A 12,799-nucleotide genomic window follows, 5' to 3' on the forward strand; every position below is an offset into this window, starting at 1 on the left:
ACGCCAATCTTCTGCTCACCTTGATTTATAATCCTGAACGATATTGGACTCCTTCCGATAATGGATTACCCAAGTTGTATCAACTTCTCTTTTCGTATAATTTTCTCCATATAATTATCCACAACCACTCAAAAAAACTATTTTCAATAATTGTGCTGAAAAGCAAAATAGCGTCCATTCGCAGCTGAACATTTTGCTAACTGCATTTCATTTCCTCTGATGATATGAGCCATTGTTGAAAATCCATGGATTAAGGAAATTAAAATAACCCCTTCTATATATTCCTTTTGTCAAACAATAAATTCTTAAATCGAATATATGTCTCTATATGTTGTTTTTTTTTCAGAATTTAAAATTTAACCATGAAACTTATATATAGCTCTATTCTTAAATATTGAGCTTTTCCTTTTTGGCTAGGATCTCCTTGAAAGTATTACTTTAATAATATCTATCAGGATTTTTCATCTGATTTCTATCAGTGTCTTATCTTGCTTATGTATGCACATATATACATACAGAAACATATATCCATGCATATATCCACGACCCATGAGTACATACAGCCATACATGTACATATACAAACACACACATAAATGCAAATACACATAAACCCATCCATACCCACACACACATACATATACATACAGGGATACATATACGTGCATATAGATAAGTAAGTAAGTGTGTTAAAGATAATAGTATTTTAAGCATACCCATACAAATGCACACATATACATACAGATATCAATACAAATTCCCATATATGCCCACTTATATATGTGGAGAGTTTTAATAGTAACTAGTAAGTGGGGGATAGTTGGATCCGTGTATAGGTGAATGTGTAAATGATAAAAGGTAAGTGGAAGAACGAATAGGGGGTGTAAGATAAGTAGTTGAATATTTATGAAAGGAAGAGAGAGTATGGTATAGGGGTATGGGGGGGGAGAGTATATCAGAAAATATATAAAAAATATTGGATAAATGGAATACTTAAAGAGACAGAATATTAGGAGGGAACGGGGTACGTCTAATAAATAAAAAGATGAATTGATTACATAATAACTTTTAAAATATTCAGGGAAATATTAGACTATATTTCTAACAAGTAGAAAAGGGGAATGCGAGTTCTAGATGATTGTATGGTTAATAGTTTGGTGGGATAATAGTTCTAGGTAGGTATAATTATAGAGTTTGGGGAGGAGTCTAGGGTAATTTTATGGGGATTAAATACTTTAATTACAATTCTAAGTTGGGGTATTTGGATTTAACACCTTATAAATCAATTTATGTTCACAGTGATATTGGGACATCTACATATTAAGATACCTATATACCTATGCATATAAAGCATTGCGCAGTTATATACTCCAATACATACCCACATTGATTGAGATTGTCGGACTGACTTCCTCATCTTGGTTGTTATTGTCACAACGTTTTGCCCTCCGGCCTTCGTCAGGTGAACCGTTTGTTAGGAGTCTCGAACCCAACCCTTTATTATTATTACGGGGGTACCGTGTTCGGACTCCAGCTAGGCTTTGGGACATAGTTGCTGATTCTCTGTTTTCAATGTTACTTTTTCACTGCCTTCGTTCAGGATTGAACTCAGCACCTTTGGGTAACTGTAAACTTTGATACAACGTCTAGGACCACTCGGCCATATGTCACTAGGACAATTCTTAGTTGTTTTTTTTTTGTTAATGTTAAACCTAAAGGTCTCAACTTCGCAACAACAACCATACAATAGTCTCCCACATCAAATTGTGGAAATTGTGTGTGGGATATATTGGGGTTGGGTGGGTAAATTACGCTAGAAAGAGACATAGACGCAGATTACTAGGTAATTGTATGGTAGATAAAATTATGTGGTGTTTAAATTGGTAATATTGGAGATATAGGTTATTTTGTTGGATTTAGGGGGCTTTAGGGTGAGAGATTACGGGTATAGGGAGGATGGGGTAGAGGATTTAATTATTATTACAGTAATTGGTTGTACTGGGTGCATGATTCAGCAAATCTAAAACGATGTTGTCTGAGGGAGTTTTCAGAAAGGTGTATAATTGCTAAGGAGGTGGGATTTGTAATACCGGCAGTTTATGGTAGTTTCATGTTTTCTATTTAGTAATTTGTCTCTATCTTTAAAATTGAAGATAAAAAATTTTCGCTCAGGAAGAGGAGACATGGAGAATTTAAAGATTTACATACGTTAGATTTTTTAAGGATTTCCCACGTAATGGTTGGTGTAATATTTTTAGAGTGGTTGGGGTTCGTAAAGGAGCATTTATGTATTCTAAATCTATCTTTAAAAGAGGTGTCGGACAAGCCAATAAAGTATTTTTTGTCGTTTGGGTTTTCTGTAGGTGCAATTGTAACTTTATACACTACTTTTGTTTGTAGGCATTGTTGATTAAGTGGGCATTCCGATTTGTTGGTGCAGTTACAATTATTTTTGCTAATGTTATTTGTATTTTTATCCTTGTTAACTATTTTTCTATTATGTTTCTTGATTATTTGTTCTAAGTTATCAATACAGCTGTAGCTAAGTTTATTTGTGTTTTTATTGAATATTTTGTGTAGTGTGTGACTGGGTGGGAAGTAGTTGTTTATTAGTTGAAAGAATTTTTTGCCTAGTTTCGTTCTGACCATTATATTGAAGGGGGGGTTAAACCAAATTATTTTCCTGGCTCTATTTTTATTGTTTGAAATATTAGAGGAATTAGGTTCAATGTAATTAAAGATGGTGTTTGGGTGACCACTTTCCTTAAGGGCATTTTCATAGAATGGTTTATGTTTGTTGAATATTTCAAGTTTAGAGGAATTAGTACTAAGTCTTTTTTCGACAGATGTAGCGATATGTTTAATTACATGTTTTGGGTGGTTTGATAATGGGTGTATATAGAGCGGGTAAGTATTGTCCTTAGTGGAAGGTTCATATGAGTTATTTGAGAGATTGAGAGTTATATCGAGAAAGTTGACAGTTTTTACGTTAGACTTAATGTCCAGTTTTAGACCTATTCTATTCATTTCCTTAGTTAAGTTTTTTTTTAATTTCTTACATTTAGGGCTATCTGCATTTTCAAGTACGATAAGGCCATCGTCTCTATAGAGCCCTATGTTTTTGTTATTTATAGTTTTTGTGAGATTGTATAGAATGAAGAGACCAACTAAGTCAGTTGCTTCTGCTGAAGCTAAAGATCCCATTGAGAGGTCAAATGATCCGGATTGGTTCTTCTTAGTCCATTGGGTGTCTTGGCTGATTAAGACTGTTTTCCTAGATTTTTTAATAGTGTATATTTCGGATAGTTGTAGGTCAGAGAGTAGAGAGGCAAAGTCTAAAACCTCGTCGAACAGTTCCTTTGATATGGAAGGATAGTAGCTTTCAATGTCGAACTGGATGAAGGCGGCCTTCTTTTTATTTCGGATATTATTGAACCATTTAATGGTGTTATTAGTGTTAATCCATTGGTTTAGTTCATATTTGGTTTTAATTTGTAAATTAATTCTTTCTAGTATTCTTTTACTTATTCTTCCTATTTCAGGCTAGTTTAGTTTGAGGTCTTATTTCAAAATTTGGATTATGGTTCTTAAGCATAATGTAGGCCTCCTTATTTGATAGTTTTCCGACTCTGTTGCTAATGTTGAGTGTGTCAGTAATATTTTTGCTATCTAAATTAATGTCCTTGACTAGATCTGTATCTGATTTTTTATGGTTGATGATAATGTTTTCTTTAAGTAGTTTAAGGGACTTTTGTTTGTGGATCTTGTAGAAGTTTTGCGTCTTATCAGGTTTGACATAAAATAATTTGGAGGTTTTAATGTTTTTGACTAGTTTGTCAAGGTGATGCTGGAATGAGTTTTTTCTGTGGTGAAAGGTACTTTGTAAGTTCTATGAGATCTGTCTCAAAACTGTGGAGTTGATCAATAGTTGGAGCTGTATCTTGATACAAACAACGCCCCCTCACAATCTGCATGAACCTTTAATATGTCAAAACACATTTGACACGTAAGCAACTCCTAAACGCTACAGCCCAGAGTCACGTGTTGAATTGCTTGCTTCTCTCTCTCTCTCTCTCTCTCTCTCTCTCTCTCTCTACCACTTTCATATATTCCTGTATTTGGTTGAACAACTTAAACCCTCCTAACCCCCACAACCTTCTATTGTTTATTAAATCTTAAAACTTAAAACTTAAAATTGAAATTCTTCCTTCCTCCTGTCCTTACCCCTCTCTTTATCTTCCTCTCTCTCCCCTCCCTATATCCCTATATTTATATCCGCACATAGCTGAACTTCCTAAACTCCCCCCACAACCGTCTAATATTCTTTAAACCTCAAAACTTAACTATTATCGATCTCCGTGCGCCCCTTTTTTCGTGCTTCTTCTAATATCATTTTTTCAAATCATAATAAGCAAAAGTCTGACGAAGTTACTGGATCGTAAATACGATTCGGTAACCAAAACATATGTAACTAAACAGATAAAACGGTAATAAAAAAAATAAAACGCGCGCGCGCGTGTGTGGTGCTTTAAAAATAATACACGGAAAAACCTTGGGGCCCCTTTTCCTAACAAACTCATCAGGAGTTAATCGTTGCTATAACACAAAAATACAGATTATGAATTAAATTATCACGAAAGAGCAAATGTATATACGGATATACAAGTAAAAAAAACGAACGAATAGGAATTTGTGTAAAATAATATATATATATATATATATATATATATATATATATATATATATATATATATATATATATATATATGATTATATAAATGTACTAGCTGTACCCTGCCACGCGTTGCTGTGGCTCAGTTTGTAAAAATGGAACACATTCCTCAAGAAAAATTGCATTTTGTTCGTTTATTTACTTTTATTATTTTTTGCAATTTTTTTAATCAATAAAAGTTGTTTTTTCCCCAAAACAAGATTAATTTTTTACCATAAATTATTAGGTGAAAGTTTTTTTTTTCAGGAAAACTTGCACTTTTTTTTTAAAAGAAATTTGGCAGTAAACGTTTCTCTTTGAAAACGGAATTTTTATTATAAAAAGAACAGATGAATGCTTTATATGAACACTGTAAATAGTTATGTTAGAGAAAAGTTTGATTCTTTTTTTTCAAGAGAATGTACAAATTATTTTTTTTTAACAGATGTTCAGAAAATAAACAGAAAAATACTTCCATCATTAATTATGCAGAAAAATAAATAAAATGCTGATTTAGTGTTTCAACAGTATGCTTATAAATTACGATAAAACTTGCTGTGTGTGCGCTGTTTTACGGTTGTTGTAAAAATGGAACGGAAACTTAAATTTCGCTCCGTTTTAATCTTTCTTGATTTTTTAATTGTTCCCCCCCCCCAAACGAATATAATCAAAACAGTAACATTCAACAATTGTACTTTATGTATATAAAACACAAAATATTAAAAAAAAAAAAAATGTTAATAACGAAAGGGAAAATAATTCCATTTTTAAACGAAAAAGTCAGTTTGGTATATCTTTTTGTTATTTTTTACATAAGTCCAGCTTACCATTCACATTGGAAATGTCAACATTTATAGGTTGCCGGGTACGTTTACAACGAATAAACACTCCAATCTAGTAGATGTATCAGAATTTTTGTAGGAATTTTTGACACTCCTATCACGAAACTACGAATAAAATATAAAAACTCGTAATTTCTCTTTTCAAATTGGGTCGTTTATTTTCTTTATGGATTCTACTTCCAAAATAAACTATTAAAGTTGTTTTGAAAGTAATAGAAATATTTTTTTTATTTTTTAAAAAACAGTAATGAATTTTACGAACTCAATATTTTTCAATTCTTAAACTTTAAAAATCTATCAAAATTTTTCTATTGAGTCTATTTTTACAATATTTTCAGGATCAATGTGAAATTCTATACTCTTTCCAATAAACTGAATATAATATTTTAGACAAACGTTTTTTTTTTAATTTTTCAAGTGTCTGTTAAAAAGTAAATAATTAATTTACTCACCAAAGTTTTATATATCACAAATTGAAGAGAAAAGGTCAATAAATAATATATTCAAATTTAAAACAAAAAAAGGTAGTGTTTTTAGAAATTTACCTGTAAAGTCCGAAGTTTAAAACCATTAAAAAAAAAAAAAAACATGTTGTTTGTTTTTTGTTTTTTAATGAAACCTTGGTCCTTGCTCCTTTAATTGAAAAAAAAATTAGGGCTTGAGTTACATTTTTTGATGAGTTATAAGCTTGGAAAAACGGGGTGGAATTATTCACTATTTTTCACGAAATTTCTGACACACCTACCAATCTACCCATGTTAGAACGGCTTTCAGAATAGACACCCCTAACCTTGCCAGCATACCCGAAAAGCTATAAAAGTTGACATGTCGAATATGAACGATGAGTTGGACGTAATGTAAAAATGTACCGAATTTAAAAGGGAACGAAATTCAAATTTACGTTCCATTTTTACAACAACCGTAAAGCAGAGCATTCTATGCAAATTTTACCTAACTTACTGTATTAATGCTATTTTTTTTAAGCAAAAAAAAATATTTAGGTTTGGCTATAAATTCCTAAACTCATTTCACCCTAAATAATTTAGGTGACTGAAATAGGAATCTAATTGAATCTTTAATTTCCTGAATAGTATGCGAGAAATTCATTTTTCTTCGAGTGATATTGAATTCATTAATACGAACTTTGGTGAATTTTTAAGTAAAGGGAGGGGTCAAAATGTTTATACACTTTGAGCGTCGGCATTCATTTTGTTTGTAGCTACCATTTTTCGATGAATATTTGATAGGAAAACGACCACGTGTGGTTAATTTAAATCAAATTTCAATCATATGGTTACATTATCAATAATAATGTGATTAAACCCATTGAAAATTTACCGATATTGTAAACATATTCTGTTTACATTAAGCCTGTGAGACTAAAATATCCTTTTTTGAGATTTAAAAAAACCCCGCGAGATCAGGAGAAAGAAATGTCCAGAAAATCGCTAGATTTTTAACTTTTAACATCTGAAATTTTCAAAAATCGCTAATCCCCCCCCCCCAAAAAAAACTCCATATTTTAACTTCCTACCATAAAAAATTATAAATATAGTATATTCGATATATAAAATGTTCCGTGTTTTCTCACTATATGTTTCTGGAATTATATTGAAGCGGTTAGCTCCCCAGAAGGCTTACATATTTTTTCAGAGAGGGTATTTTTTTTTTTTGCAAAAAACAAATTATAAACTCAAACTTTTTATAATAAAAGTTAAATTGAAATATACTGCAAAAAACTAAACTTCGGAGGTTGGAATGCCCCCCCCACTTGAAATGTACTTGGAAAAATCGATTTTATAGCGAGATTTAAGAATGGTTAGCCGAAAAAAAAAGGTGAAAAACAAAACAAATAATCAATAAATAATTGTTACCAAAGGCAATAAATGCTACTTTTTTTTTACTTACATGAATGAGTATATTTTATGCTTTAAAGTATTTTCAAGCGCTTTTCTTTATTTTTTAATCTAAAATTGCAGGGGTATGGGTGCTAAATATCTCCAGATTTTCTAGAATTCCCCGCTAGATTGCAAACGAAATCTCCAGATTTAGTAGGAAAACCGCTAAATTGGAAACACTGGTCACATGACAGGAAGCGGTAATAAATAATTGTCCCTAAATAAAAAAAAACGGCCTATCGGTACAAAGAAAACCACCTATTTATCATAGAAAAATTAAGTATAATGTTATAATTAAAAAGAAATATATAAAAACACACATGAATATTGTAAACATATTATACCAAAACGTGGAAGCCATCCGTCCAGTGGTTTTTTAGACTATTAATTGCGAACGAACCAAGAGTTACATTTTTATATATATAGATATAAATAAGACGGAGGGGGTATTGGAATGATTAAAATATATCCCCGAGCAAGTCCAATGATTTAGTAAATTCCTTCTGTCGACAGAGAGAGAGAGAGAGAGAGAGAGAGAGAGAGAGAGAGAGAGAGAGAGAGAGAGAGAGAGAGCGAGAGAGCGAGAGAGAGAGAGCATACGTGAAATAATCGAGACTGACGAATATAGTCGAAGCCAATCCACGCACAACTGTTGGAAAACTTGCTTCTGAATTAGACGTAACGTATACGGCGATTTCCAACCACTTGAGAGAAATTAGAAGGATAAAAACATCTTAATAAATGGTGGCCTACGAATTGAACGACAACCAAAAGAAACGCCGTTATGAAGTGTTATCTTCTCTTCTTTTACGCAACAAGAATGACCCGTTTCTCGACCGGGTTGTGACTTGCGATGAAAAGTGGGTTATTTACGCCGCAGATTTGCATATTTTGAAGCAGATGTCACATGTAAATTGATCGATTTTCACTGAGTTGACTTCTTCTGGAGGCTGAAGGGTATTCCTATGAACAATCATATACCAGCAGTAGACTTGCAAACTTTGCTGCATATTAAAATGATCGTTTGGTTTGGACTAATAGGCAAAAAGTTGAGCTGAACAGGAGTTTTGTGTGAGTAAAAGTGGTTGATGTAGCTTTAGATAGAAGTACTCGTTTACAAGTGTCGCATTTCCAGCTCTGTGTGTCATGGTTAAGACCATCAATTAAATCTTTGCAAAGCTCTCGCTTCAGATTGCTGTGGGCCTGCTTTCTTTTCTTTAGAGCATCACAACTTTCATCCTTGTTTTTAATCCTTCAGGGAGACTAGCCGCCCTCCTCACCAAACAAGTCTGGTGGGGGAACCAGTTTAGTCGCCGGTGACCCGACCATGGGGCAGGTAGTACTGGGTTACATGGTACCAGTAGCATATGACATGACCTGACATACATACATACATACATACATACATACATACATACATACATACATACACATATATAGTGTGTTTAATTCAGGGCAAGTGCAGATTTTTATTCACTGGACACTAAACATTAGATTGATGGCCTATCGGTACCTTCAGTTTCACAAAAACATTGGTAACTCAAACCGCAGTTCATATTATTCGTAGCGTAACGGATAAAGTACTTGGAACATTCAGTTGTAAGTGGCACTCTTCTGAATGTTGCCGGTTCAATCCTCAGTTGTAAATTAGATTAAATTCTTCCTTGTCATGGCTGAAGGAACGAGAACATGCTAACCCCATAGATTAACTAAAGATCTCCGTTTGAAATTCCGTTTAGAAAGATTCCCGAGTTCGACAAGATACACCTGAAGTGAACCATATCCAGCAAAAGGTCCTCCAAGAGATGCATTTGAAAATTTTAAGAATGAATATGTTAGTTATTGGCCAAGATATAACTTTTTTCTTTCTTGTAAAAAAAAGGTGTCAAATTTGGTAGAATACCGTGCTTATAAATTGAATTGAGAAAATTGTAAAAAAAAAAAAAAAAAAAAAAAAAAAAAAAAAATGATCATCAAAAGGGGATGAGGCCAAAGTTTTCTTCGCTAGAAATCTTAAAATTTATGGTAAGAGTTTTAACGTGTGAACGTTAGAAAAATTTGTATGGAAAACTCGGAAAGTATATACTTTTTTTTTTTTTTTTTTCATTGGTAAATTATTTTCAATAGGATAATTTTTACGCAGATATAATGACAAAATTCCATTGTTCAGTTTTTGTTCCGTCTCAGTAATATTTTATGGAATTAAATTGTTAAAAGTTCCGAGAAAATATAAAAAATGATTTGGTATAATTGTTTTTCGACATATTAACACTGTGATTTATTTAGTGCCACATCCAGTCATATAGTTTTTTTAAAAATATTATTTCATATTGTTTGTGTTATTGTTTTTATTAGTTGTTTGGTTTTACGGCATATCAACCTTCTGCCGAATTTAAACGATTTAGTCGAAAACCCAGAAAACTTTGCTTTTTCTTTGTACTCAAACAAACAAACAAACAAACAAACAAAAAAGAACTTCGCTTTTAGTCGAATTAAAGCAACAATCGAAATTTCAGGATTAGTCAAAGTTACAGTAATTTTATAATGTAATGTTAATATTAATATCTATTGCGTAAAAAAAATGTGAGCTTTAAATTATTACGGAAATAAGAAAATAAAACATCTTTAATATAATTTAGAAAAATGATGTGAAAATTTTGTTTTTAAAAATAACTAGCATGGGTGCCCGGCGTTGCTCGAGTGTTTGGAGGTGTATGTTGAGCAAAAAAAAAAAAAAAAAAAAAAAATCTGGTAGTAGGAAGGCAGGGTCGAACCTGTACCGCAAAGGAGGAAAAGAACGGGAAAAAACCTGACGTCTTTGCTGTTACGATCATCGCTAAACCGGAAGTGACGTAGGTTTTAATTAAGGCTAGACAATCGAAAAGAAGGATGACTTTCGAAAATATCGGTGTAAAAAGCCGTAGAAAAGTGCCCAGTTGAAGGGGAAGATATTAATGTTTTCAGCCAATTTTTCGATATTTGTTTTCTGAAAGGTCGAACTTCAAAACGATACTGATCTTGTAAAAATCCGTCGCCTATGTCGAAAGTTTTAGGCAAACATGGAAACATACACACATTTATATATTAATAGCTAAAAATTTTCGACCCAAACAGATTAAAAAGTTTGCCCTATCTCTGTATTCCCTTTATGTAAAATTTCAAATGTTTAGACCAGAAATTGTCTGAGTAATTTGGTAGAGACTGCAGAGGTCAATTTTTTAAAAACTTTGACCCCTATTATGACCCCTTAACATTTATTGTTTTGGGCTCAAATCAAGTTATTAAGTTAGATCCATGTCGAAGGAATCTATATCTAAAATTTCAAGTGTTTATACCTAAAATTGTCGGAGGAGTTTAGTAGAGTTCTCAAAGGTCAAATCGTTTAACTTTGACCCCTTAACAGTCAAATTTTTTGCCGAAAACGAATTACATAGATTTTCCCAAATCTCAGTACCCTGTATATCAAATTTCGAAACCGTAGACTGAAAATTAACAGAGTTATTGTGTCCGGAAATGTACACAGACAGACAGACAGACAGACATACATACACTTTCACTCTTATAGATATATAGATTGATATTTATGTAATATAATGAATAGTAAGACGGAAGTCACTCTTCGGAAGTGACGTAAAGAAGAAGGAAGAAAATGTGGTTGGTGCCTTTTGATTCAGCAGATGCCGTTTGCTTTGTGAGTCCTTGAACTCATTCAACATTTTATCTTCCTTTCGGTTCCAACTCCTTCAACTTCCTATTCTTCATAACATCCTTTATTCGCCCTACTAATTAGAGCGTTTGTAGCGGACCAGAGTATAATGCCCTAGCTCGCCACAAGAAAATAATGAAACGAATGGCATTGAATTGAAGGAAACAAAGACTCAATTAATGGATAAGATAAACGTTGTTTATTTGCTGTTGAAAGAAATGAACGTTTTAGTTATAACATGTCCGCGCGTATGTAACCAATGTTCGTTGCAGGACTGGTGTTGTAGCAAGAAAAGGAAATGTGTTTTCATCTCAAGTTCGGGTCACTATCGTTTGTTCGCGCGTGGGAATTGAAGTGAGTGTTGTAGTGGAAATGAGAATCCATCGTGTAGGCAAGGAAGAGGATATTAGAGTTGTCATCAGTTAGTAGTCAGCTACGCGAAGGTGTTCTCAGGGACCAGTAGTAGATAGAGAGAGAAAGAGTGAGAATGTGTACATACGGTCCGTTAGCTCATGCCCCATACATAGTCGTAGGGGTGTTGACGCGCGTGAGCGGGCGCCTCCTGAAGGGGAGGCGGTTGGTTAGCCCAACCTCTCTAGTCGAGAGCTAGTCTTAAAAAAGGATTAGAAACGGCTTGTCTCCTTGTTTTATACTCGTTTCCGGAGTGTCTTTTGCGCATGTGTATTTCCTTAGAAAGCGGAAGTGACGTCGTCCATGTGTGCGTTCATGTGCGCATGTGTGAGTACATGTGTATACGTAAGCGTGTGTGTATATACACGTGAATGTGAGTGTATGTACGCGAACGTGAATATGTGTACATGTGTGGGCGTGGGCGCGTATGTTTGTGTGCGCGTATGTATATGACAGCTTGAAATGTGAATGTGTTTTTGTGTGAGACTTGAAAAAGGCTCGTACAAATACTCCCCTTCCTAGGAAAAATAAAACAAAAAAAAACATGCAATGTATATATATATATATATATATATATATATATATATATATATATATATATATATATATATATATATATATATATATATATTGTGAGTAATGTTTTCGGCAGTTGATTTTTTTTGTCCTGTTTTTTTATTTTTGCTGTTGGCGTTGTTGTTTGAAAAACAACGTCAAAAAGAACGGAATGTCAAAAACGGAGTGTGTTCGTAAAAAAAAAGTATTTACTTACGTGTGGAAAATGCGTTTACTCTTTTTTTAGACTGACATTTGTTTGTTTGGTTTCTGTTGTGTGCTGACATGTGCAAAGAGTTGCTTGGACAGAAAAGTGAATCGTTCATTTGGAAGGAAAATTTTTGTTTCGTGTTGACGGTTGTCGTGTGTGTGCCCAGTTGACGGTATCTTCGCATGTGAGTCTGCGGTAATATGTGCATCGTTGGACTGGCGCTAGTCGCGCGTTCGTTCTTGTTGAACGGAGTTTGGTTGCCGTTGTCTTCGCATGTGCGTCTGCGGTAGTGTGTGTACATTGCCTGTACGGGCGTTTGTTGTGTATTCGTTCGTGGTTGCCGGCTGTCAACGAAACTTCCAAGTTTTGAGTTTATCAGCGTGCGTGATGCATCTCAACTCGTATTGTTGATTCAACTTCTTCCTATGTGTTGATATGGATGTCCTGTTTCTTTGTTGTTGCGTCT

Source organism: Euprymna scolopes, chromosome 2 (genome assembly GCF_053919585.1).
Source record: "Euprymna scolopes isolate OS-2025 chromosome 2, ASM5391958v1, whole genome shotgun sequence".
Classification (NCBI taxonomy): domain Eukaryota; kingdom Metazoa; phylum Mollusca; class Cephalopoda; order Sepiida; family Sepiolidae; genus Euprymna; species Euprymna scolopes.